General features: G+C 39.1%; 1 protein-coding gene and 1 pseudogene across 10 annotated transcripts in view; both read left to right on the forward strand.

The window, feature by feature from the left end:
• The window catches only part of GRIA4 (glutamate ionotropic receptor AMPA type subunit 4), a 384,695-nt gene that overhangs the window by 115,037 nt on the left and 242,339 nt on the right, over positions 1 to 27,319 (forward strand). The window lies entirely within an intron of this gene.
• LOC112840507 (60 kDa heat shock protein, mitochondrial pseudogene) lies at positions 8,898 to 10,480 on the forward strand (annotated as a pseudogene).

The following is a 27,319-nucleotide window of genomic DNA, read 5'->3' on the forward strand; positions in this document are numbered from 1 at the left end:
TGCTGATCTTCTGGGGGAGGGGCCTGTTGCTGTGATTCCCAAATGTCTTTGCCGGAGCCGGAATTGCCCCACCCTTGTCGGTCCGGGCTAAGCAAGCTGCTGGGGTTTGCTCTTGGGAGCTTTTGTTCCCTGCAAGCTCCCGGTACAGCTTTGGAGGACCAGGGTGAAAATGGTGGCCTCCCAATCTCTGCCTGGAGGAGCCGAGAACTCGGGGCCCCGCTCCTCAGTGCGCCCCCAGAGAAAAGCAGTCACTCCCGTGTCCCCGGTCTCCGGCCGCTCACCCGGCCTGTGACCAAGCGTTTCTATCTCTGGCCCCCGACCCCGTGTGGAGTCTCCAAACCCAGCAGATCTCTGTGGTGCGCTCCCGCACCGCTCCTCCCGGGGAAGGAAGGGGAGTCTCCCCGGCTCTGCCGCTTGTTGGGTCCCTGCTGGAGGAGCAGTGGCCCGACTGGGCCGCGGATCACAGTTTATGGCCACCCCGAGCTGAGAGCCCGCGACTCTGCTCCGTCTCTGCAGCCGGCTTCCCCGCTCCGATCCCTGGGAGCTCTGCCGCACTCAGTCACCCCCGGTCTCTCTGTGACCCCGAGGGTCCTGAGACCACACTGTCCTGCGAGGGTTCCACCCCCCACTTAGCCACTGGAGCGACGTCCCTCCGCGGAGCCGACTTCTAAAAGGTCCGATTTTGTGCTCCGCGGCTCTAGCACTTGCCAGAAGCGGCCGACGGAGGCCCCTCCCCCGCCGTCTATCCTCCCGAATATCGCCTCGGATTCACTTCTCCGCACGTCCTACCTTCCAGTAAGTGGTCGCTTCTCTGTTCAGAGAGTTGTTGCTACGCTCCTCTTCGATCTCCTGTTGAGTTCGTAGGTGGTCAGAATGGTTTGATCCCCATCCAGCTGAATTCCTGAGACCAGACGAAATCCAGGTCTCCTGCTCCTCCGCCATCTTGCTCCGCCCCCACCACTTACATTCTTATATGAATAGTTCTTCTAGTCATTGAAGGCAAGTAAACTTATCACTGTCTAAATCTTGAAGATAAACCACAAGTTCCAATTCACTGTATATAAAATAAGACAGTTGAAAATAGAATTGAATATCCAAGTATTGAGATGATTCTAGAGCAAAACAAGAAAATACAAAGATAAATGGATAAATATAATTATTAGGTATTTTAAATGCACATGTATATATAATCAGGAAACAAAACAAATAATAATAATAAAGATAATAGGAAAACCAAAGAATGAGAAACATGTACAACTAATGATTGATGGAAAAGGGAACGAAAATAAACTCACATGATAAAATATTTTTATGTATTAACAAATCACAGTAATAATAAATAACATACATAGTAGATTTTAAAATGTTAATGAGATATAATTGACATAATTACATTGTGTAAGTGTAAGATGTTCTGCCTGTTGGTTTGAGACACTTGAATATTGCAATATGATTGCCACCGTAGCATTCAGTAACACCTCTATCATGTCCCAACATCACCATTTCTTCTTTATCATGGGAACAACTAAGGAAAGTCCCTTAGCAGCTCTGAAATGTACAATACTGAATTTTTGTCTATCATCTCTATCCTGTGTGTCATATCTCTAGGAATTATGTATCTGCTGGTTACAGGTTTGTATCCTTAAACAGCATTTCCCCAATTTTTCCATCCTCCACCCCTGGTAACCACCATTTTATTCTCTGTTTTTATGAGTTTGGGGTTTTTTTTTTAGATTGCACGAATATGTGATATCATACAGCATTTGTCTTTCTCTGACTACTCTCATTTAGCATAATGCTTTCAAAGTCCAGCCATGTTGTTCCAATGGTAGGCTTTCTTTTTTCATGGCTGAGTATTATTCCACTGTGTATGTGTGATAGATAGATAGATAGATAGATAGATAGATAGATAGATAGATAGACAGATAGACAGATATAGAGATATGTATCTATAAATCACCTCTTTTTTATCCATTTATCTGCTGATGGATACTTAGGTTGTTTCCATATCTTAGGTATTATGAATAATGCTGCAAAAACATGGGAATGCAGATATCTCTTCTCTGTCCTATTTTCATTTCCTTTCCATATACAGGCATACCTCAGATGTATGGAGGGTTAATTTCCAGACCACCGCTATAAAGCAAGTCAAATTGGTTTCCCAATGCATATAAAAGTTATGTTTCTTTTATACTGTAGTCTATTAAATGTGCAATAGCATTATGTCTGAAAAACACAACAACATACATATCTTAATTTTGAAAGACTTTTATTCCTAAAAAATGCTAACCATCATCTGAGCTTTCAGCAAGTTGGGATCTTTTTGCTGGTGGAGGATCTTACCTGAAGTTGAGGGCTGCTGACTGATCGGGGTGGTGGCAGCTGTAAGCTGGGGCGGCCGCGGCAAGTTCTTTAAATAAGACAACAATGAAGCTTGCCCCATTGATTGACTATTCCTTTTATGAACATTTCGCTATAGAATGCAAGTCTGATTGATACCACTTTACCCACAACAGAACTTCTTTCAAGAATTAGAGTCTTCTCAAACTCTGCCTCTGCTTTATCAACTTAGTTTATGTTATATTCTAAATCTTTTGTTGTATTTCAACAAATCTCATAGTATTTTTACAAGGAGTAGATTCCATCTCAAGAGACCACATTATTTGCTCATCCCTAAGAAGCAACTCCTCATCTGTTTAAGTTTGATCACGAGACGGCAGCAGATCAGCCCCATCTTCAGGCTCCCTTTCTGATTGTAGTTCTCTTGCTGTTTCCACCACATCTGTAGCTACTTCACTGAAGTCTTGAACCCCTTAAAGTCGTCACTGAGGGTTGGAATCAGCTTCTTCCAAACTCATGTTAATGTTGACATGTTGACCATGAATCGTGAATGTTTTTACTGACATCTAGATAGGTGAATTTGTGCCAGAAGGTTTTCATTTTACTTTGCTCAGACACATCAGAGGAATCATGGTCTATGGCAGCTATAGCCTTATGAAATGTATTTCTTAAACAGTAAGACTTGAAAGTTGAAATTACTTCTCCATCCGTGAACTACAGAATGGATGTTGTATTAGCAGGCATGAGAACAGCCCTAATCTCATTAGACATCTCCATCAGAGCTCTTGGGTGGCCAGGTGCATTGTCAATGAGCAAGAATGTTTTGAAAGGTATCTTTTTTCTAAGCAATAGGTCTCAGTAATGGGCTTAAAATATTCAGTAAATGATATTGTAAACAAATGTGCTGTCATCATGCTTTGTAGCTCTATTTATGGAATACAGGCAGAGTAGACTGAGCATAATTCTTAAGGACCCTAGGATTTTCAGAGTGGTACATGAGCATTGGCTTCAACACAGAGTTACCAGCTGCATGAGCCCCTAACAAGAGAGTTAGCCTGTTCTGTGAGTCCCTGAAGCCAGGCATTGACTTCTCTCTAGCTAGGAAAGTGCTAGATGGCACCTTCTTCCTGTAGAAGGCTGCTCCCTCTACATCAAAAATCTTTTGTCTAGGAGCGCCTGGGTGGCTCCGTCATTAAGCGTCCGCCTTCAGCTCAGGTCATGATCCCGGGGTCCTGGGATCGAGCCCAGCATCGGGCTCCCTGCTCGGCGGGAAGCCTGCTTCTCCCTCTCCCGCTCCCCCTGCTTGGGTTCCCTCTCTCGCTGTCGTTCTGTGTCAAATAAATAAAATCTTTAAGAAAAAGAAAATCTTTTGTGTAGTCTAGCCACTTTCATTAATTCTCTTAGCTAGACCTTCTGGAGAACTCACTGTAGCTTCTACATCAGCATTTGCTGCTTCACCTTGCATTTTTATGTTATAAAGGTGGGCTCTTTCCTTAAACCTCATGAGCCAACCTCTGCTCACTTCACACTTTTCTTCTGTAGCTTCTTCTCTCTCAGCCTTCACAGAACTGAAGAGAGTTAAAGTCTTGCTGCTCTGGATTAGGGTTTGGTTTAAGGGAATGTTGTGGTTGGTTGTTCTTCTATCCAGACCACTAGAACTTTCTCCATATCAGCAATAAGGCTAATATGGTTTTTGTTTGTTTGTTTGATCATTTATGTGTTCATTGGAGTAGCTAGCACTTTAAATTTCCTTCAAGAACCTTCCCTTGGCATTCACAACTTAGCTGTTTGGCACACTCCTAGCTTTTGGCTTATCTCAGCTTTCAAAATGCCCTCATCATTGAGCTTAATCATTTCTAGCTTTTGATTGAAAGTGAGAGATGTGCAACTCTTCCTTTCACTTGAACCTGTAGGGGCCACTTTAGGGTTATTAACTGGCCTAATTTCAATAGTGTTGTGTCTCAGGTAATAGGGAGGCCTGAGGACTGAAGGAGAAAAATGGGGGAAGGGCCAGTTGGTAGAGCTATCAACACTAATGTCAAGGAACCAAGACTAATGTCAAAGATCTTTCTTCCTGTGTTCTCTTCTAGGAGTTTTACAGTATCAGATCTTGTCTTTACATCTTTAAAAATCCATTTTGAGTAAGTGTTTCAGTGTGATGTGACATCAGGGTTCAGTTTCACGGTTTTACATGTGGTTATGAGTTTTCCCAACATTATGTTAAATAGATTATCTTTTCCCCATTGAGTTTTCCTGCCTCCCTTGTCAAATATTCGCTGACCATAAATGTGCGAGTTTGTTTCTGGGCTCTCGATTCTGTTCCATTGGTCTTTGTGTCTAATGCCTGGCAGCAACATACTCTTGAAATTACTTTAGCTCTGTAGTAGTATAGTATGGAATCAGGAGGTGTGATGCCACCAGCTTTGTTCTTTCTCATGATTGTTTTGGCGATTTGGGGTCTTTTGTGGAGTCATACAAATTTTAGAATAGTTTTATTTCCATATCTATGGGAAGTGCCATTGGAATTCTGATAGGAATTGCATGGAATCTATAGATGCCTTTGAGTAGTATGTGCCTTTTAACAATATTATTTTTTTTTCTGCTCCATAAACACAGGATCTCCTTCCATTTATTTGTCACTTTTTCAGTTTCTTTCTTCCAAGTCTTGTCATCTCCATTGTATAGCTCTTTCCCTTCCTTGGTTAAATTTATTCCTAAATATTTTATTGTTTTTGATGCTATTATGAATGTCATATATTTTTTTAGAGAAAGCGAGGGGGTCAGTGGGGGAGGGGCAAAGGAGAGAGTGAATCTTAAGCAGACCCCATGCCCAGCACAGAGCCTGACATGAAGCTCGATCTCATGACCCTGAGATCATGACCTGAGCCAAAATCAAGAGTTGGACACTTAACTGACTGAGCCACCCAGGCCCTCCATGAATGTCGCAGTTTTTAAATTTCTTTTGCAGATACTTTGTTGTTAGTATGTAATTGTTAGTGCTACTGATTTCTGTATGTTTATTTTATATATGGTGCTGATACCTTTATATTGATAGTTTAATGGGAGTTCTTTTGTAGATTATAATCTTTTCATCTCTGGCTGCTTTTGGAATTCTCTTTATCTTTGATTTTTGGCAGTTTTGTTATCATGTGCCTTAGAGAAGGTTTTTTTGCATTGAGATAATAGAGTAAGCTATTAGCTTCCTGAAGTTGGATGTCCAGTTCTGTTCCCAGGTTTGGAAAGTTGTCAGCTATCATTTCTTTAAATAAACATTCTGTCCCCTTTCCCCTCTCTTGTCCTGGATCCTGATTATTCTAATATTTGTTCTTTTGATGGCATCCCATAGATCACATAGATGTTCTCCTTTCTGTACTTTTATCCTTTGTTCTCCTCTAAATGGGTTATTTCAAAATTCCTATCCTCTCAATCACCTATTCTGTCTTCCATTTGCTCTACTCACTGCAGATGCACTCTGTCGCATTTTTCATTTCATTCACTGAATTCTTCAGCTCCAAAATTTCTGTGGGTTTTTTTTTTCATGATTTTGTTCAGTTGTCTTTCTGAGTTTTCTTGTAGCTCATTGAGTTTTTCAAAGACAGCTATGCTGAATTCTTCATCAGCTAGCTCATAAAATTTCACTCCTTTGAGCTTGGTTATTGGAGAATTATTATCATTAGTGATAATATGCTTCCTTGATTTTTCATGTTCCTTGTATTTTTAAAACTGCTGCCTTTGCATTTGAAATACCAAAAGTGTCTACTAGTTACCTTAAGGTAGGGGTATTCTGTTCATTGGTGCTGTTATTATCTGGGGTTTTCTTTGTCTTTGTATGGGTCCATGCCACTCTCCTTGCTCCCTCTTGTGGCAGAATTCCTAAGTTTTTATGTCTTCTCAGGTCCTTATAACTTACCAGTCAGGCCACTAGAAACCTCTCTTTTATTTTCCAGAAGGTGGGACTATGGCTCAAATTTATGGTTTCTCCCCTGCCCACAGACCCTGGCCTGCTTTTGAGTGCTCTCCCTGCCTCTCAGCTGCTGCACTCAGGAGCGCACCCAAGGGGCCCACTCAGTGTGTGTTTAGCATTTGGGGCATTGAGGGTGCCTGCAGACCAGGTAGAGAGATCCTCAGGTGAGGGACTTCCAGGGGCTCATGGGAGGACTTCCTGTAGAAGTCCCGAGTGCAAACAGCAGGAACTGCATCCTTGTACTGCTCTTTTATATTCTTATCTGCCTCCTGGCAGATCTCCTCCCTGCTCCCAGTCATGGAGGTCCTGCCCCAGTACTCTGGGTGCTGCTGGAGAGATGGGCAATCACTCACCGCTCTTCTATCCTTGATGGAACTGATCACCATCACCTGATAGTTCAGCTCCATGCGTTGTTGCAGTGGCAGGGGCCAACACTGGTAAGGTTAGTCCTACCATTTCCACTGCATCCGCACTCATCTATATATGGTTTTCTCCAGTGGCAGGCGAGGACCTCCCCTTGAGAAGCTAGACTTCTGAGATGTCTCTCTCACCCATGGCTGCCCAGGTCTTTTCATGACGTTGGCTGGAAGGGTTGGGGCGGCGTGCTGTTCTGCCAGCTCTAGGGCCTGAGCGGAGAGAGGACCTAGGCCCCATAGACAGAAAAATGGCCAGTGTGCTTAAAGCCCACAAAGTGGCCAGAAGAGGGGGGCACTTGTGAAGCCCAGTTAGGAACACGGTCTTCATCTTAATAAATGTAGAAGCTTTTCAAACACTTTGAAAGAAAATAAGCAGATTTACATTTTTAAAAAGATCACTCTGGATCAAATGTAAAGAAAGGACTGGAGGAGAGCATGGACGTTTGCTGCGAGTTTCTCAAGTACCCTAAGAAAGAAAGATGTGGATGAGTGTGGGGCAAAGCCCCTTTAGCAACTACAACAAACAAGATGAAGGATTTAAAAAGAAATGTGTGATAAGGAACTTTATAAAAAACTTTAAAACATAGAAAGACACAGAAGGGGACCTGAACAAGGGGAAAGACATCCCTTTCTCTTGTAATAGATTATACAATATTGTAAAAATGTCAGTTCTCCCTAAATTAATTTATAAACTTAATACAATCCTTATCAAAATAACAGCAGGTTTTTTTTTTTGATGGAAGACAAACTGATAATCAAGTTCATATGGAAAAACAAACATCCAAGAAGAAGCAGGAAAACACTGAAAAAGAAAATCTATAAGGGGATATTAGCCTCCCCCCCGCCGCCAAGATATAAAGGTATAAAGATGGACTTCAAAGTATCCATAATTAGTGTGGTCCTGGCTTGTGAGTACACAATGAGATCAGGGAACAGAATGGAAAACCCAGAAATATATCTAAGTACGTGAGGAAGTATACTCTGTGATATAGGTAATGTCTTTGGAATATTACTGGGGCAAAGCTGGACTTTTAAAGTAATGGTTGTAGAGCATCTAGGTAACCATTTGGAAAAAAATAAAATTTGGTACGTTTCTCATACCTTATACCAGATCCAAATAGATATCATATCTATAAATATCCAAATAGATCAGGAATTTAAATAGAAAAAAATGAAAACATGTAAGAACTAGAAGAATAAAGAGATCAGCTTCTCTTTATTCTCAGTTTGGGAAAATACTTTCTATTTCTCAAACTCCAGAGGAAATAAAAGAAGACATTGATAAATTGGACTACATGAAAGTTAAAAAAAAAAATACTCCATATCATAGGCAAGTGACAAACTGGAAGAAAATATTTGCAACATGTGATGCAAAGGGCTAATATTCTTAATGTATAAAGAACTCTTAAAACCAAAGAAAAAGAAATTGAAAACCCAATGGTAAAACATGAAATAGACATGAGCGGAAGCTCACATATATTTAAAAAAAAAAGATATAAGTGGCTCTTTATATGTCTTTTTTAAAGTTCAAACATAATTATAGAAATACAAATTAAAATAATGTCATTTCTCAGTTATCAGATGGGGAAAAATTAGAAAGTATGACAACATATCCTCTTGGTAAGGCTGTGGGTAAACAGGGACTCTCCTGGATTGTTAGTGAGAATGCAAACTGGCACCGTCCTTCTGGTGGGAGATTTAACAATACATAACAAGACTGTATATGTGCTTATCATTTGATCCAGCAACCCCACTTCTGGGAACCTATTCCGAAAGATACACCTCCAACAGTAGATTTGCACAAGGTTCTTCCCTACAGCATTATTTGATTTGTAAAATATTGGAAACAACTTAAATGCTTGTACACAGGAGAGTGTTTGACTAAAGTATGGTGCATCCACCCAGTGGAGTACTAAGAAACTGTGGGAAAGAATGAGGAAGACCTCAATGAAATAATATGGGGTAATTTCCAAGACTTGTTAACGTTAAAAAAGTAAGCATGGTGCACACGGACTGCCAGTCCTGGGCCACCGGGAGGGCATGGAAGCTGCTGTGCCACACAGACAGTGGCCCACACAGAGGGAGTGGTGCAGAGAGGGCACATGGGTTGAGTGCTGCGTGTGCCCTGACTTTCTCCCTTGCCTGTCCGGGTTCACGCCCACAGCCTCCTTGCAGAAATGCTCTGATGACCTACTATCTTTCACCAGATGAGGCCACTATCCAGGGCACTTGTTCCTCATCTTACTCAGGCTTATGCCAATGTTGTAAAATTTGGTGCAGATGTCTCAGCCTTAATGCTTCCAAGTGTAGTAGACCTTTGAGCAGATCCTGGACCGATTACTAGTGATTATTAGTGGATGAAAAGTCCCAGAGTATGGTGTGACCATTGCAAAGTCAGGTGACTTAAAGGGTAAATGTAACAATAGGTGGACTATGCTTGCTCAAGACATTGCCAGTAACACAAATGAAAAGACCAAAGATCCACCACCACTGCCGCCATATCAGTGTACTATCTTGCCAAGGAAGGCTTGGAGAAGGTTAGCAAAGGTGCTAACCCAGTGGGAACTGGAAAAGCTGTGGTGTTAGCTATAGGTGCTGTGATTGCTGAATGTAAGAAGCAGTCCAAACCTGTTGAGCCCCAAAGAAATTGCTTAGGGTTGCTGTGATTTCTGCAAACAAAGAAATTGGCAATATCATTTCTGATATGGTGGAAAAGATCGAAAGGAAGAATGTAATCCCATCAAAAGATGGGAAACACTGAATGATGAATTATAAATTATTAAATTGAAGTTTGATTGTTTCTCCATACTTTGTGTATATCAAAAGCTCAGAAATGTGAATGCCTATGTTATACTGAGTGAAAAGAAGATGTCTAGTGTCTGGTCCATTACACCTGCCCTTGAAATTGCCAATGCTCCTTGTAAGCCCTTGGTCATAATTGCTAAAGATGTTAATGAACAAGCTCTAAATACACTCATTTTGAATAGGCTAAAAACTGGTCTTCAGATTAGAGCAGTCAGATCTCCAGGTCTTGGTGACAATAGAAAAACCTAATTAAACACATGGGTATTGATGCTCGTGGTTCAATGTTCAGAGAAGAGAGGTTGACCCCAAATCTGATGATGCTCAGCTTTATGACAGGAAAAGTTGGAGATGTCACTGTGACCAAAGATGAAGCCATGTCCTGGAAAGGAAAAGATAACAGGCTCAAATTGAAAAACCTATGCAGGAAATCACTGAGCCATGGCATATCATAACTAGCAATTATGAAAAGGAAACACTGAATGAATATCTTGAAAAACTTGCAGATGGAGTAGCTCTGCTGAAGGTTGGTGGGAAAAGTGATGTGGAAGTGAATGGGAGGAAAGAGCTGCAGGTGCACTCAACCCTACATGGGATGCTGTGGAGGAAGGCATTGTTCTGGGAGGGGGTCGTGTTCTGCTTCAGTGCATTCCGGTCTGAGACTCGCTAATTCCAGCAATGAAGATATTGTTTAATGATACAGAAATTATAAAAAGAACACTCAGAATTCTTGCAAAGATCATTGCTAAGAATATAGATATGGAAGGGATCAATAGTTGAGATAATTATGCTAAGTTCCTCCAAAGTTGGTTGTGATGCTCTGCTTGGAGATTCTGTGAATGTGATGGAGAAAAGAATCATCAATCCAACTAAGGTTATAAGAACTGTTTTATTGGTAAGTGGAGTGATCAGGGAGGAATATGTTCTGCTTTCTAGAATAGTGCTTCACCATTACTAATAAACTCTGACAGGATGCTCAGGGCAATGTTCCACACCAGTAATTTCAGAGAAGTCAGTTAAAGAAAATGAAAAGTTTGGCTGATATTAAGAAATTTGCTATAATCATCAGCTTCTAGTTTCAGCTGACAACATATCATGATTTGCCACTGTCATTGTCCATGCCTACAGATAATTTGTTTTGTATTTTAGAATACAGGGTTATTTATACATTCACCAAAAAACAAACAAACAAAAAAACATGCTGTGGAAGTGTCTACAGTCTGCTATTCTTTAAGTACTAAGGAAGCGGGAATGTGAAAATACATGTTTATCCACTAACTTCTGCAAAAGAAATGAATATATATATATTATGTAATGTATATAGATTATATATATGTTATAAATGAATGACACAACCTTATGGAAGGAGATAGAGAAGAAAAGAATTAACTTGAGTAATATGGGGAAACAATATTTTGATTGCATACCATACACAAATATATACCCCACACGAGCCCTGTACTATTTTGTAAATTTGTTTTTAACAAATGTATTAACTAGAGATTCTGAAGTACTTTCTGTGCAGACTAAGATTTAGCAGATAGGTAAATATATTGTAAGCAATAAGAGCCAAGTTACAAATAAGAGAAGGGGAAAAGCTGGAAGAAGCCCTCTGGTGCTGGACTAAAATCAGAGGAATAAGTATGGACCCATGGCTTTAATGTATAGACAGAGTCTTAGGTATAGAAAGAAATACAGACTTGTATATGTGTGTGTGCGTGTCCATACATGTATTTCCTGAGAGCACCTAGAGGCAAGAACATTCCAGTAGCAGTGAACACTCCTGGCGTCCACATCTTAATTTCTGGATACCGTTCTACAATTAAAGGAAAATGACTTTTAGAAAAAGGGTGGATTACAGTGCTAATACAGAAAAAATATAGGATGAGACATCATCTTGTGGTGTCAGAAAGCAAGGGAGTACTTATAGAATGACTGGTGAGGCATGCGAGAAGGATTCAGGAGCCAACTTGAAGAAGCTACCGACGGCCAAATCGGGGATGATGTGAGCAAAACAACAAATAATGGTCATAATGTAAGACAACATCAAATACAATAAATATCCATGAGTCCCAACTGGTATCAGTAAGTAGTTGAGTAAATAAATAAATGGGGAGAAGAGACAGCTCTTCTTTCCAGTACAGTCGCAATGAATAATGAAGGAAGGATGCAAATGGAAAATCACCATTAGGCAAATGACACAGTAATAATTGTTGCAGGAAAGAATTATTGATGATGCTAAAATTAATAGGTGAAATTATGATGAGAAACAGGATATTTTCATCATCTCTGGGTATTTCTCCACAAAATACTTCTTAATTATTAAGGGAAAAATTATAACTTACTTGCCAGTAGAGAAACCTGGCGGACATCATCCTGACCAGTGACTGAAGTTGACACCCCCAGTTCATACGACCTGCCAGCATCGCGCACCTCCACACACACAAGTGTCGGTGGTATTTCTGTCCCGTGTGAAGATGTCAGACCCCCAAATTAGGAAACACTGCAGAAGAGAGGAGGGAGGGAAAGGATAGCTTTGGAGGGTGGTTTGGGTGAAGAGGTCAACATTGTAGACAGAAGTGGAAGAAGTGAACAGTAAGAAAAATAGTAAAATAAAACTTATAATCAATAAGTGGGTGTATTCTGGAGAGAGCAGAAGGAGGTTTAAAGAAAGACACCCATTGGAATGCTCTGTAATCTTATTTAGGCATGTGCTTTATAACTGTCTGAGGGTTTTAACGAGCTTCCCAAGATCTGAATTGTAAATGAAGTCTTTTTGACTCATTAGGCCTTTTTATTTGGTATGTTAAGTTACTTGGGGGCACTGCCAAACAAATAGTGATAAGCCTTAGGTTATGTTGCTTGGGTGAATGCTCTGTTGTAGAAATCATGTGAAATTCCTAAAGTTTTAATATGTTCTGGTATAAGGTCATCACTTGACATCCTAATTATTAAAGTATTATGTGTCGCAGGAAAAAAAAAAAAAAAAAGAAAGACACCCAGATCTGTGGGCTGCACAACAGGTGGATATTCTTGCCATTTATTAACCAGAGGAGGCCAAGTTTTAGTGAGAATTATCCTCTAACTTGGGAAGACTGTCGATTTATTAATACTGTCATCCCAAACAGGGGGCGTATCTTTACTGATGTTGTCTTATTTTGTTTTATTTTATTTTATTTTATTCTATTCTATTTTATATTTATCAAATGCATCCGTGGGGAAGCTAGTTTTTGACTGACAAAATTTCACAGTTGGCAGGCCAGCTCACCGTGGAATACTTTGCCTTCATGAGACCTGGGGCCAACGGGTGATGAGTCCTGTTCTCCCTGATTTATTCTTTGTAGTAAAAAGAAGCATTTCTACTTCGCTGGCTTGCTCTTTATATCTTGCACTATCTATAGGAAGCAGTGCTAGCTAGCCTCATGGACGAGGCCTCTAAAATGAGTTGTGGTCTTCACAGTATTAATATCAGAAAAATCTCTGACCCCTGAGTCCGCTACCTCAGGAAATTTTCTATTTGAAACACCTGAAAGGAAAGTGGTACAAAATAAAAAGTACTCCAGAGTCCAGAATCTTTCATGGTTTGACTCCCTCTCTGATTTCTTCCCATTCAGTTTTCCCTCCCTTCCCCTGTGGTCCTCTGCACTATTCCTTATGTTCCACATATGAGTGAAACCATATGATAATTGTCTTTCTCTGCCTGACTTATTTCACTTAGCATAATCCCCTCCAGCTCCATCCATGTCCATACAAGTGGTAGGTTACAGAAGGGAGGGGGAGTGGATGGGGTAACCAGGTGATGGGTATTAAGGAGGGCACATGTGGTGATGAACACTGGGTGTTATACGCAACTAATGAATCATTGAACACTACATCAAAAACATGATGTACTGTATGTTGGCTAGCTGAACATAATAAAAAATAAATAAATAATCTAAAAAAAACCCACCACCAACAACAAAAAACCCAGCACAAAATAAAAAAAGAAATAAATAAAAAAGAATACTGTCAAAAAACAAAAAAATTAAGGTCAACTTTCAAACTTTCGGTAGCTTCTAATTGCTCTTGGGATAAAGACCAAAATTCTAACCAAAAAAAAAAAAAAAAAATACTCCAAGAGCAAAATTTTGAAATTCTGAAAAAAGTAAGGAATGATTCAACGGTTTAAATCAGAAAATGCCTTATGGGTTTACAAAAAAAAGAAAGAAAGAAATCTTTTCTAATCACAGTTTTCACTGCTTTTATTTTCTATAATAAAAAAAGGCATAATCATGGCAAAGATAAACCATTGTAGAAGATAAAACAAATGAGTTTTATTCTAGTCAGAATGCTTTTGCCAAAGTCTGATTCTTTAATATTTGAGTCCATGAAATAATGGGCTAAATTATGAAGAGGTCCATCTACATCTTATTTAGCAAAGTTTACATTTAATTATAACGTCCTTGTGCGACATAATGAAAACTAAATTCATGATGTCAACAAATCAAAAGTTAGATTACTATTTCTTTTATGCACACAGGAAATATTTACAGGTACCTCTCATGCGACACCACACTGAAGTGTCTGGAGGGAGAAAATAGGACTTGAACCCTTTAGATGTGGGTTCGAATTCCAGGGTGACCAGTTAGCCAGTAACAGGTCTATGAGCCTTGAACATGGGCACAAATATAAGCCTCATTTCCCTAGAAAAAAAATGGAGTAAAGCACCTCACAGGATTCCTGGATAATTATTTGAAAGAGATTCAATGCTGAGTACTGTATACAGTGTATGTGGATTTTTTTTTAATGAATCAAGTTTAGTTGATAGTAAACATATAAGTGGGCTATATTTTCATTTTTCTTTACTATTATTTTTAAGGAAGCAAAACTAAGTAAAGTCATCAGTACTGAAATCTCAGAATTAGTTATAATAAAATGTCTTTTTCTTGGCCACATTATTAAACAAACACCAATTAATCTATTTATTTGAAGATCATAGATCCCACTATAGGGAATCATTGCTGAAGCAGACAGAATCATGCTAAAAGTATATACAATATATCTCATTTGTGTGCCTCAAATGGATTCACCTCATTTGGTTCAAAGCTGTGTTCCAGAGATAAAATTATGAAGAGAAGAAGAAATTGTTCCTTTGTGTGATACGGTATACACATGTTTTAGTTTGCCCAGACTTTTGCTCATGTTATCGAACTTAATTTATATGGAGTTTATCTGTATATTCCTGTGGGAAATAATATGAAAATGAACAAAATAATAGCCACTCTTGGAAAATAAAATACTCTTCTTTCACTCCGAGCACTATTACATGGATAGTGATACAGGGACGTAAAGAGAGGTTATTTGAGAGAAGTAAACATTGGTTAAGCATGTTCCGTGATTTAGATGTTATAGGCAATCTTGTTGCTACATTTTTAAGATGTGACACCTTTCCTTAGGACTTGGAACCAGGAAGGTCTGGCAAGGCAATTTACCAAAACCTGGGATATTGGGCAAGTTATGAAGACCTCTGTAAATGGCTGTCTCACCATCTGAAAATGGAGATATCACAATACTTACTTTGCAAAGTTGTGAAAATTAAATGTAAAATATTGTGAAGATAATTGGCAGGAGATAAATATCGGTGCTTCTTTCCTTCTATCACAGCATTTTTAATTTATTATCTTTTATTTTATTACTTTTTAATTATTTATTTGTGTATAGTAGACCCACAATGTCACATTAGTTCTGGGTGTACAACAGAGTGATTCTCCTTCCGTGTCCATTGTGCTGTGCTCACAAGTGTAACTACTGTCTGTCCCAATAGTGTTTGAGAAGATTCAATTTTAAAATACATCAATGTTAGGGGTTATATATCATTACATAGATATAAATAATTGTTATGAATAATTAGAAAAATGGGTTCAATTTACTCTCATTTATCAAGAAAGCCAACCTCAGTAAATAAATACATATTTTGGTCTTTGTACTCCATGGCCAACATCCTGTAAGACATTGGAAAGCAGAAGTGGATTTTTCCTGCCATGATAAAGAGCTGGAATATCTAATTCATGTTAAATTGTCCAAAGTAGGTTCTCTAGATATATAAAGAAAAACCTTCAGTTACTGAAGATAAACTCAAGGGAAGTGAAAAGATCTATAGCTATATTCTTAGCTCTTAAATTTACTGATGTTTCAATCTTATTTGGAATGAGAAAGTATCATAGAAATGGAAAAAGGATAAATAATGCAGAAGTTCCACTGTATGCGTGAAAATTACAAAGTCAATTCATATTTACTTCCCAATGAAAAGATTATCCCAACACTTTAGTCAATCCTATTTGCTGAGCTTAATTGAAAAAAATCACATTACTTGTACCCTTTACCATACATAATGAATCTTTTTAATATAGACTTCTTTTTTCCTTTTACTTTCAAGGGGTTATGATTTTTTCTTTTTTTTTTTTGAAATATAGCTGACATACATGTTATATTAGTTAGTTTCAGATGTATAACAGCATTTTATACATTACAAAATACTCACCACAATAACCCATCTGCCACCATGCACAGTCACCACAGTCTCACTGACTGTATCCCCTCTGCTGTACTTTACTTCTCTATGTCTTAGTTATTTTGTTAACTGGAAGTTCGTACCTTTCAATCCCCTTTACCTCTTTCCTGCATCCTCCCACCTTTCCCTCTCGCAACCACAGTTTGTCCTCTGTATCTATGAGTCTGTTTTGTGCGTTTGTTGTGTTTTTTAGATTCCACATATAAATGAAATCATATGGTATTTATCTTTCTTTGTCTGACTTATTTCACTTAGCATAATACCCTCTAACTCCATCCACAAAATGATGAGATCTCACTTCTTTTTTATAATCAAGTAATATTCCATTGTTTATGTACACCACATCTTTTTTATTCACTTATCTATCGATGGACACAGGTTGCTTCCATATCTTGGCTATTGTGAATAACTGCAGTGAACATAGGGTGCATGTGTCTTCAAAGATTAACATTTTTTAGGGTTTTTTGGATAAATACCCAGAAGTGGAATTGCTAGATTGGAAGCTATTTCTATTTTTACTTTTTGAGGAACCTCCATACTGTTTCCCACAGTGTCTGCCTCAATTGACATTCCCACCAGCAGTGCACAAGGGTTCCCTTTCTCCACATCCTTGCTGACACTTGTTGTTTCTTGTCTTTTGATACCAGCCATCCTGACAGGTGTGAGGTGGTAGCATTTCCTTCAAGATTAGTGATGTGTCAGGCATCTTCTCATGTCTCTGTGGCCGGCAGTAGGTCTTTGGAAAAATCTCTATTCAGATCCTCTGCCCATTTTTTAATCCGATTATTTTTATCATGTTGAGTTGCATGAGTTTTTAATATATTTTGGATATTAACCCCTTCCCAGATATATCATTTGCAAATATCTTTTCTCATTCAGTAGGTTCATTTTCATTTTGTTGATGGCTTCCTTCACTGTGCAAAAAAGCTTTTTAGTTTGATATAGTCGCAATTGTTTATGTATATTTTTGTTGCCCTTGCCTGAAGAGACAGATCTAAGAAAATATTGCAAAGACCAATGTCCAAGAGTTTATTGTCTATATTTTCTTTTAGGTGAGTTTTTTTTTTCTTTTCTTTTTTAACATAGAGAAAGCTTTGAGTGAGTTATCTATAAATAAATCATCGTAGTCCAGATTTAAAAGTATGTTTGGCCTCAGGCCACTCCTTATAACTAGCGAGAGCTCATAAAGTGTGAGCATAGTATAAAAAAAAGAAATAAAAAAATTTTTTAAGAAAAGAGCACTGGAAAAATGACTTCATAAAGAGAAACCATAAATTTAAAAATATTTTAGAAAGGTTACTATTACTCTTTTCAATATATGATAAATTTTTCAATATACTGTCTTTTTCAATATAGCTGTTGAGTTTCATGATGGAGGTGTAAAAATAAGTATTCATCTTTAGAAATCTAAGTAAAGCTCTTCTAAGTAACAGGTTGCTATTGCAATATAACATAGAAAAAATATTCTGAACACATTTAATCGTGTGCATATGGACACACACACAAAGGAAATTTACAAAATGAAATCATTCGTTAAAATGATAGGATTATGGGATCTTCTTCAAATTTTTATCTAATGCTTTTATAAATAAAAGTCATGCTTAGTTTACAAAAACACCATCACCCATTATACATTCCAATTTTACCTGCCCATGTTCGTTCTTTCCTGCATGATCTGCGGGGGATAGAATCTTTCAATAAATTTTCAACGACCTACTTCTCTGCCTCGTATGAGAAGCTTTTTAATTTAGGGTTGTTGTTAAATTACTCAGGGAAAATCCTTCAGGAATTATTAATTAATTTATGCTAATTAAGATCATAAACTATTTTAAAGATGCACAAACAGAACCAGAATGAAATTAAAAGTAGCTTGAGGCCATTGAAGTAACAAAAGGACAACTTAAAAATTATTAGCCACTGACCCAGAGGACGGGCAGTGAGTAAGCAGAGGGAAAGAATTACATGGGCACTGACAGGCTTTGTGCCCAGCGTAGTACTTCTTGCACAGAGCTGAGCTAAGCTCATTTTATTTGTTACCATCACAATATAGAAACCGCTAACCTCAGAAAGTCCTAGAGACAAAGACTACAAGATTTAGGATTTACAAAATATTATTCAAACTTCTTGAATGTGAGAATTGTAGAAAGTATGTCTCAACTTCCAAAGTTAATTTACAGAAACATTCTTATTTAGAGGCGACATTTGATAAAAACTAAAATCAATTTTTATTGTAATTTTGGGGGATGAAAAAGTCTCTTAGCTGTTTCTATTTTACTTTCTTTTATTTTTTATCTGAGTACAGTTGACACACAATGTGACATTAGTTTCAGGAGCACAACATAGTGATTCAACATCTCCCTCCCGTAGGCTGTGCCCACCACAAGTGTGGCTACCCTCTGTCACCATGAGGTGCTATTATAGTATCCTTGACTAATTCCCTCTGCTGTGCCTTGTATTCCTGTGACCTGCTCCTTCCATAACCTGGAGGCTGTACCTGCCACAACCCTTCACCTGTTTTGCCCTCCCCCCCCGACCCTCTGGCAACCATCAGTTTGTTCTGGGTATTTATAGGTCTGATTCTGCTTTTTGTGTTTTTGCTTTTTGGTAATCGATTATTTCAAGCTTATTTTAGTAATTTTTTAAACTAAGAATTACAAAAATTAATCAGCAAGTGCTTTAAACTTTGGAGAGCAAATAGACACAAAATTAACATATAATTGAGGCTCGAAGTTATTGGTGCAATTTTTATATAAAAGAAATTGTACTAGGGGTGCCTGGCTGGCTCAGTTGGTGGAGCATGTGACTCTTGATCTCAGGGTTGTGAGTTTGAGCCCCATGTTGGGTGTAGAGATTACTTAAAAATAAAATCTTTTAAAAAAATCATACTAGAGAATGTGTCATAAAATTAGACTGCATTCAATTTCTTAGTATCTTAATCTGATACCACTTTTTTTTGAGATAGAGGGGGAGAGAGAGAGAGAGAGACAAACAAGGGGGAGGGGCAGGGGGAGAGGGAGAATCTTAAGCAGACTCCATGCTTAATGCAGAGCCTGAAGGGTGGCTTGATCTCAAGACCCTGAGATCATGACCTGAGCCAAAATTGAGAGTCAGTCGCCCAACCAACTGAGCCACCCAGGTGCCCCTGATACCACTTTTGTATGACCTAGTTGACTGCTTTTCTTACAATCAATAGATGGACAGGTCCCCATAGAAAAATAACGATATGATCTTCTGACACAAATTAGTGGTAATCACCTCAGCAGTTGATCCTTGTATCTGAGTATTATCAGACAAAAGATTGGAATAATTATAAAAAATTAATTATCATACAAAATGTAGTTGGTTCATATACAATAAACCCATCTTAACAGCTGTATTTCTAAGTATTTTATTTAAATTCATCAGGAATCTATTTTGTTCAAACCAGACATACCAATGCAGATATTTATTGAAACGCATTATCATCTGCCTTAGAAATGTAATACGATTACATGGTACAGAAGAACTCTGTGGTCCTAAACAAGTTTTAGGCTTTAAGTTGGAACAGACCCAGATCTGTGTGTGGGGGGAGAGGATTGTATTCTGACACCTCCAAAAGGTGTCTTTGCGAGCCTTCTATTAGTAAAGAGTTCAGATTAGGTTCCCTACTGGACACTAAAGGTTAACAGTGAAACCATCTGCTTTTTTGCTTTCTCATGTAATGGATTTACCATCAACAACAACTCAGAACTCGCTGCAATCAAGGGCAGACTTGATGACAATCACAATCGATTGCTGTATAATTCTTATTTTTAAAAAGCCTGATACACAGATACTATATTTCAGAGAGAATTTCTAAAGAGTGCTCTGTCAAACAAGTCTGATTTGGGGATTGAGGCCAAACAAAATATGGCATTGTAGTTATGTATTAACTAAATATGTATTAGGTATTAACTAAGTCTAACTTTGGCACCCTGCAGAGCTGCCAGACATGGCAATGGTTATAATTAAATGGTGCTATAACTTACCATACCATTAGATCCGTTAATTACACTCGCTTTAGGCATGTTGTTGAGGATATTTCTTTTATTTATTTATTCAATTTAAAGATTTTATTTATTTATCTGTCAGAAATAGAGAGCACAAGCAGGGGGAGTAGCAGAAGGAGAGGGAGGCGGGACTTGATCCCAGGACCCTGGGACCATGACCTGAGCCGAAGGCAGACGCTTAATTGACTGAGCCACCCAGGCGTCCCAAGTGTATTTCCTTTATATCACTGCCTTCCCTACATGACGTCTCATGTTTGCAACATCTTTTTAAAAGACTTAACATTAGGGAAAGCTTTCCTTCCATCCACGAAACGGTATGTTTTGTCCCCACTGGAAGTAAGAATATGTAACTGTTCATGTTCCCTTTTTGTTTTGATGGCCAACAAGCTTACAGGTAGATGTTTTACTTCCATTAATAGTCAACGGATTAGTATGAGAAATCCAATCAGGAAGAGATCCTTCACATCAGGATGAAAGCATCAAGGAAAGCTGCACAGAAGATACTGGATTTGAGCCAGGCCTTAGAACATGGAACATATTTGGACATTTGACAGGCATAAAGGATTCAATATAATCCTATTCTAGTTAGAAGAGGCTAAGCTACAGTAACAAAAACACTCAAACATTTAAGGGTCAATAAAAGAGGTCATAACTCCACAGTGGGAGGCGGGCTTTCCTCAGCTTGGTCTTTGGGGACCCAGGATCCTTTCATCTTGTGGTAGCATCTTGTAAAAGCATCCTGGTCATCTGCCGTTAACTGGCAGGAAAAAAGTGCAGAGTGCACCTGAGAGGTGCAGCTGGTCATGCCTGCAAGTGACTCACATCATTTCAAGGACTTGCTCACCCAGTCACCAGTAGCCAAAGGAGGCCCAGAAGCATAGCGCACCTCGGTTCCAGGTGGAAGAGGAGGGTAGGTGTTGGTGGCCTGCACCACAGATACAAAAATAATGAATTAAACTTAAAACACAAGTAGTCTTGCACATAGTACAAAGCATTATTTTTCTATTAGATGATGATTAAAATTTCTTGTAAATTTCTTATCCATTACAACGATCTCTTTTTCCATTTATGCAAGAACTTCAGCTTTATTCACAAGGGTTTCAGGATCCATTGAATGATATAGCGGTGGGGCACCACTCTATACTGTGGAACATATTTTAGCTATGAGTAAATGTAAATTTCAGGGGCGCCTAGGTGGCTCAGTTGGTTGAGCTTTGGACTCTTGGTTTAGGCTCAGGTCATGATCGCTGGGTGATGACATTGAGCCCCACCTTGGGCTCCACACTCAGCAAGGAGTCTGCTTGCGATTCTCTCTCCCACTGCCCCTCCCCCCACTCATGAGCAGTCTCTTCCTCTCTCTCCTCTCTCTCTCTCTCTCAAAATAAATAAATGTATATTTCATTGAGGGCATAGAAGAAAGACAATGAAAATACTCCTATTTATGTAATAGAGCAAAAAATTTACTTGTTTCTACAGTGCCTTTGGTAAGGTGTACCCTTCAAGTGACTTTCAGAGGTTGTAGTTATAGCTGGATTCTCAACTCTCCTAATTTTAATAATTTTAAGTGATCATCCAGTGGTTAAAACAGTATGGAAAATTTAGGGGTGCCTGGGTGGCTCAGTCAGTTAAATGTTGGACTCGTGATTTCAGCTCAGGTCCTGACCTCAGGACCGTGAGATCGAGCCCCGTGTCGGGCTCTCCACTGGGCAGGGGGGTCTACCTGATATTCTCTCTGCCCTTCCCGCACTGCCACCCTTACCACCATCGCTGGCGCTCTCTCTCTCAAAAACAAAACAAAACACCCAGAATGGAAAATTTAGTTTCCTAAATTAAAATTTAGTACAGTCACTGAAAACCTAAAACATCATACTGTACTAGAAGGTGATGTACAGGGACTCTGGTTAGGAGAGAGTTGGTGGGCAGCTTCCCAGAGACCTCGGTCACATGTAGATGTGTGTGTTCGGCTGTACAGTATTACCAGCACCCCAGTGCACCCCAGTGCGGTCCCTCGAGATGAATCCTTGTATTTAACATCAATACCACTTTCTCCATACATGTCATATTATGAGGTTTCATAACTCAGTGGAAATATCTGTATGAAGCAGAGAGTAAAAATTATGTAAAAATGGGGAATGATTGAAAAATTCATACTCAGACGGACTTTAATTCTGTACTGAACTAGAGAAGATACTGCATTATAATGTAAATTACCTTGATGCATTACTTTCAAAAAAGCAAATTGTTCTCACTTTTTACCACTTGATAGGCAGTTGCTCTAATCCATAAAATAAGAAACTGAATATTTTCCTTTCCCTGCTCTCTGTAATCCTTATTATTCAGTTTTATATAGATACTTAGCAAAATTCTCCATGATAATTTATTCACTAATCTGTGGAATATCCCAGACAGGTGAATATTTTCCCCCTTATTTTGAAAATGAGGTTGGCATTGTCTTTAACCCCATAGAATGAGGCTGTGCAGTCCCCTGAGCCAACTTTCTAAAATTAATTTTTCCATGCCAGATCATGGCAAGCTTCATGACAGGTAACATTTCTGTGTGACCATAAATACAGCCTATTTACTTAACAAAAGGTAAAAAGAAAAAAAAAATGTAAGTGAGACTCTTACTTTTACCCGAGATACTTTCGTAGTCTCTTAAAGAATTCTTCATTACAAATTCTTAAAGAACATGAAATAAAAGTAACCCTCATTCTCTTCTAAAGTAAGATTCTACTCGAGAGACTCTCTTTAACTAATCCAATAACATGTGTTCCTGAATTCCTAAAAAGACATCATTCATAAATTAGTTTCTTTTCTTGGGAAGGAAGAATAGTCATCCTGGGGGAAAGAAATACAAATGCCATGATAGTGTATTTTCCCTACTTGCAGGTCATCTCGGTAAGACCAACAATAAAGAGTGGATATAAAATTGAGTCAGAGCAACTAAAATATTCAAATGCAGGCATTGTTCTCCTGGAAAAAGAGATGGATTATTGCGTGAGTGTGTACTAACGTGAAAACCGAAGTTACGTACCATGGTTCACCTCAGATATATACCCCATATGTGAACAAAGTAAATGTAGCCTTACAATGTTTTGAGTATTGAAACCTATGTACATAATTCTCTGTCATCAAACAAGTATGTAGAATACATGTGTGGCATTGACGGAGGGAGAAATCAGTTGAGCTTTGCCAAGATTTCAAGAGTGTAATTATTTAAATGGGCATGATTAGATCAATGGTATAATTCACTGATGACCAATACCACTATGAGAGTCCAACCACATGGTACCATAACTATAGTCTCTCTCCCACCTCAGTTATGATGCTTTGCATAGAGCCCATGTCAACAGATTTGGTTGGATGGATGGGTGGATGGATGGATGGGTGGGTGGGCAAATGGATATTTGTGGCAGGTTAAGATTTCAAAGATTTTGAAGCCAATGTAAATAACAAGAAAAAAACTGTCACTGAACCATGATAACACATGTAGAAAAAAATGAGGAAACTGTATTCAGCCCCCCTGCAGATGGAGCAATCACCTAACACATGCAAACATGCTCTTTAAGGCATATGATGCAATGCAAATATTAACGATCAGTATCATTATTCTTTTAAAAAGTATGGAAGATGTCACAGGTTGTGATATGACAGAATGTCATTATTCATAAAGAATTATAGATAAGATCTTCAGAGATAACATATTTATCTCTTTGAGGGATTATTAATATTAAAATGTGCAGGCAAGTCTCTGCCTCTGTCTCTCTCTCTCTCTCTCTCTCTATATATATATATATATGGATATATAAGTATATATTTTTGCATACTCTTCACTGCAGTGAAAAAGCAATTCATTGAAAGAAACTTGAAAAGCAGAGAGTTTTAAAAAGACCACACACCAAAATAGAGTTGATTATTTTTGTGCCAAGTCATATGCATATTCAGGGTCCTAGTGAGGTCTTCTTTAGTTTTGGTAGTAGTGGCTGTACTTTGAACTCACACCTCTTGAAAGGAGCTAATACAAAGGGCTGAGTTTAGTGTTCACATGGGCTCGATGGAAGGAGAGGGAATGCATATGTGCCTTTCTGTTCCCTTGCTCTGTTGGCAACTCGTTCCTTTGAGCTACGAGGGTATTGAAATGGAAAAGATTTGTGTTTGCTGAAGCTCCTAGAGCAGAGTTCTTGTCAATTTCAATCAGCTGCCTACTTAGGAGTTTGGAAGGAGCAAGGGGGGCACAGGGTGAGGAGTTACACATGAATGAGCTTACATCACAGGCATGTCATTGAGCCCGTATCTGAGACATTAACAGTGTTGCAGCCCTAATTCTTAAATAACTAATCTCTCTTCTCTCTCTTTCCTCCCTCCCTCTCTGTCTCTTTCTGTCTGTCTTTTTATTTTCAAGTTTTTGTTTAAATTCCAGTTAGTTAACATACCATGTAATACTAGTTTCAGGTGTAGGATTTAGTGATTCATCACTTATATACAACACCCAGTGCTCATCACAACGAGATGAGTCATTTTTAGGAAGTGGGCTAATGACAATTCAGTGGTACTGATTTCTAGAACAGGCAAGCTGAACCTCTTCAGACATTGGTACCTGGTCTAGGTGCTCACTTATTAAACTCTAAGTTGAGAAAGTGCTGCAGAGAGTTCAGTTTTAACCCAAAGGGTAGCAATGACTACATATAATTCTCCACCTTCCCTGTCTCTCATCACGTCCGCTGGAGAGAATTGTGATTGGCATAAGGAATTATCAGAACGATCAGGTAACTAGAAAGCTTTCCCATGAGCCACGATGTTTTGGAAGTTCAGGATTCCTGATCTGTGGTGCACATACCCCTTAGCAAACCGGCAACTCTCTTTTGTGCATATGTATGCTCCAAAGTGTTGTAAATATTAGCAGCAGTTCACTGGAGAATTCTGAGCAGGCAGAAATGCATGCATAGTTGTGAACTGTTTAAAGCAATAACTGAGCTTATATAGTTCTCAGGACGTGGCAGAGTGGGCAGCATGCACATAACCAGCACTCAAGATGGACTTTCTTTTAAAAATAAGCATGCATGATAAGTTTATTCTGAAAAGTAATGAGGAAGCCCTCATCACTCATGGCAGTTTTTGCCTTGAGGGACTTGAGTAAAGGGAGTAAATGCACACCATAAGGTTGTTTCTTTTTCTTCACCAGCAACTCAGATGAGCTTTGGCTAAGGGCAGGAGAAAATTATTGATGGACAGAAAGAGCCTGACTTGGCCTGGATAATGTTCCCGACAATGACTATTGAAACTACAGATGTGGAGGGTTTCTTGTTCTATCCTGTATTGTTCACAGCAACTAGCATCCTTTAAAACCGCATTTGCTCACATCACTATAAAAATCTGCCAATCAATCTTTCGTTCAGCTTCTTTCATTTTAAGATTGCTCATAAGCAGAACTAACGATTGTATGTTAGTCTTTAATGTGTTGCAAAATATATTCACTTGCCATCTGTGAAAAGAGCCTCTTCTGATTTTCTACACCAATGGTGCAAAATTGTGTCACTGGGCCACATCATGCCTCCAGATGAGCTTCGAGCTTTTTCTTCTGCCAACAGTCATTATTTCATTTTAATTACGGGCTAATATTTTTAAGTTGTGAGCTTGCTCATAAAATGCCAAGCTTCTGGCTTTTCCAAGAACTCTCTGAGATGCCACATTGCTGGGCCAACATATCTGACGCTTGGTGAGAGCAGAGTCGCAGCAAGCTACTGACCTCACACGGCCAGGAACTTTCCAGCTTGCCCAGAGCCTCGTGCCACCCGGCACCGTCCTTGTGCTGTGTTTTCATAAAGTCATCCTAAAAGGAAAGTGAAATGTTGCTTGTGTCCATGATTACATCCACATGAAAACAGAAAATACTAGGCCTAGCAACTTTGGGGTTTTTCAAAAAACATAAAAAGGTGTGTGTCTTGGTAAAAATGAGGGAGGTGTAAACAATGTACGCCCGTGTCTTGAGATCACACTGAATGCTATGTTTAAGGACCATGCAGAATAAGAAGTGACTAGTCTTGACTTAAAACCAAGTTGCTCACCTGCTTGGTCTTTGAGGCGTTTATGCTTTGAGCCAGCGTTAGGGCATGTCCTGGTTCCTATACTGTCACGTGATTATTCCCATCTCTGAGAAGCATGCAGGAAGGTTGGATAGAGAAATCTCCAACCTGTGTACTGTAGGATTGAGGCTGCTCCTCTGGACTATTGTCCTAAACCCTCCAGGGTTACCAGGAAAGAAGTATATTTGGCGACCGCCTGGGTATAGGAGCTCTCCACGGGCTCGCCGGCCTCTGGGCTTTATCCACAGCTTCAAGCAGGAGATGCTGGTCTCCGGAAGTCAAGTGGGAATGGGGCAGTCTGACTTGAGGAGCACATTTCCACAGCTGGTACTGCCTGGTCTGGGTCCTTCTTGACATTGGCTCCTCGGTCCTGGAATTGGGACCCACTCCTGGCTTTTCCTCTAACCGATTACACTGTGATTTGGGCCCTATGTTGAGGGGCTCTTTACATCTAGGTAATGCCTTTGCTAATTAAGGGACCCCTTGAGGTTCAGTGCAAAAATAACCTTTGTTAGGGACAGATCACTACAGAACGTAGAATGATTTAAAGAGGGAGAAAATTCTGTTTCTTTTGTTAGTGTATTTGACTTATTTCTGAGCGCCACTAACGAGCAGGAACGCCCCGTCCTCTCCTCTTCCCCTCTGCCTGAATTTTCATTTCTCTCTTCCGTGCTCGCTAACGGGCGGAGGAAATCAACAGATTCAAGGACTCTCGTAGTTTAATTTCTATTCTCAGCATAACATCCGGGAACATGTGTTTTGTTGTTTACAAAAATAATCTCTGAACCTTGACTCAAACATGCACATTAAGGAATATTCTATAATTGGATTTCTTTCATTGATTCTACAAATATTTATTAAGGGTGAAAAGCACTGTGCAAAGTGCTGCAGACAGATCCCTGCAGAAAGCCCCGCCCTAGTGGGGTTTACAACCAAACAGAAAATAAAAACTTAATTAAACAAGTAATTGCACAAACGACTTGTGCAATTGTCAATCCTGACCTTTATATTTTTCTCTTTTCTGCCTGAGACATTCTGCCTCAGCTATTAACACAGTGAGCTAAATCTCAGCCCCCATCATCAGAATTGGGCAAGAAGAGCTTACGTGGCTCAGGATAGGCTGCAGCTAAGATGTT

Source organism: Callorhinus ursinus, unplaced genomic scaffold, assembly GCF_003265705.2.
Source record: "Callorhinus ursinus isolate GAN/ISIS: 27379988/994484 unplaced genomic scaffold, GSC_fseal_2.0 scaffold19, whole genome shotgun sequence".
Classification (NCBI taxonomy): Eukaryota; Metazoa; Chordata; class Mammalia; order Carnivora; family Otariidae; genus Callorhinus; species Callorhinus ursinus.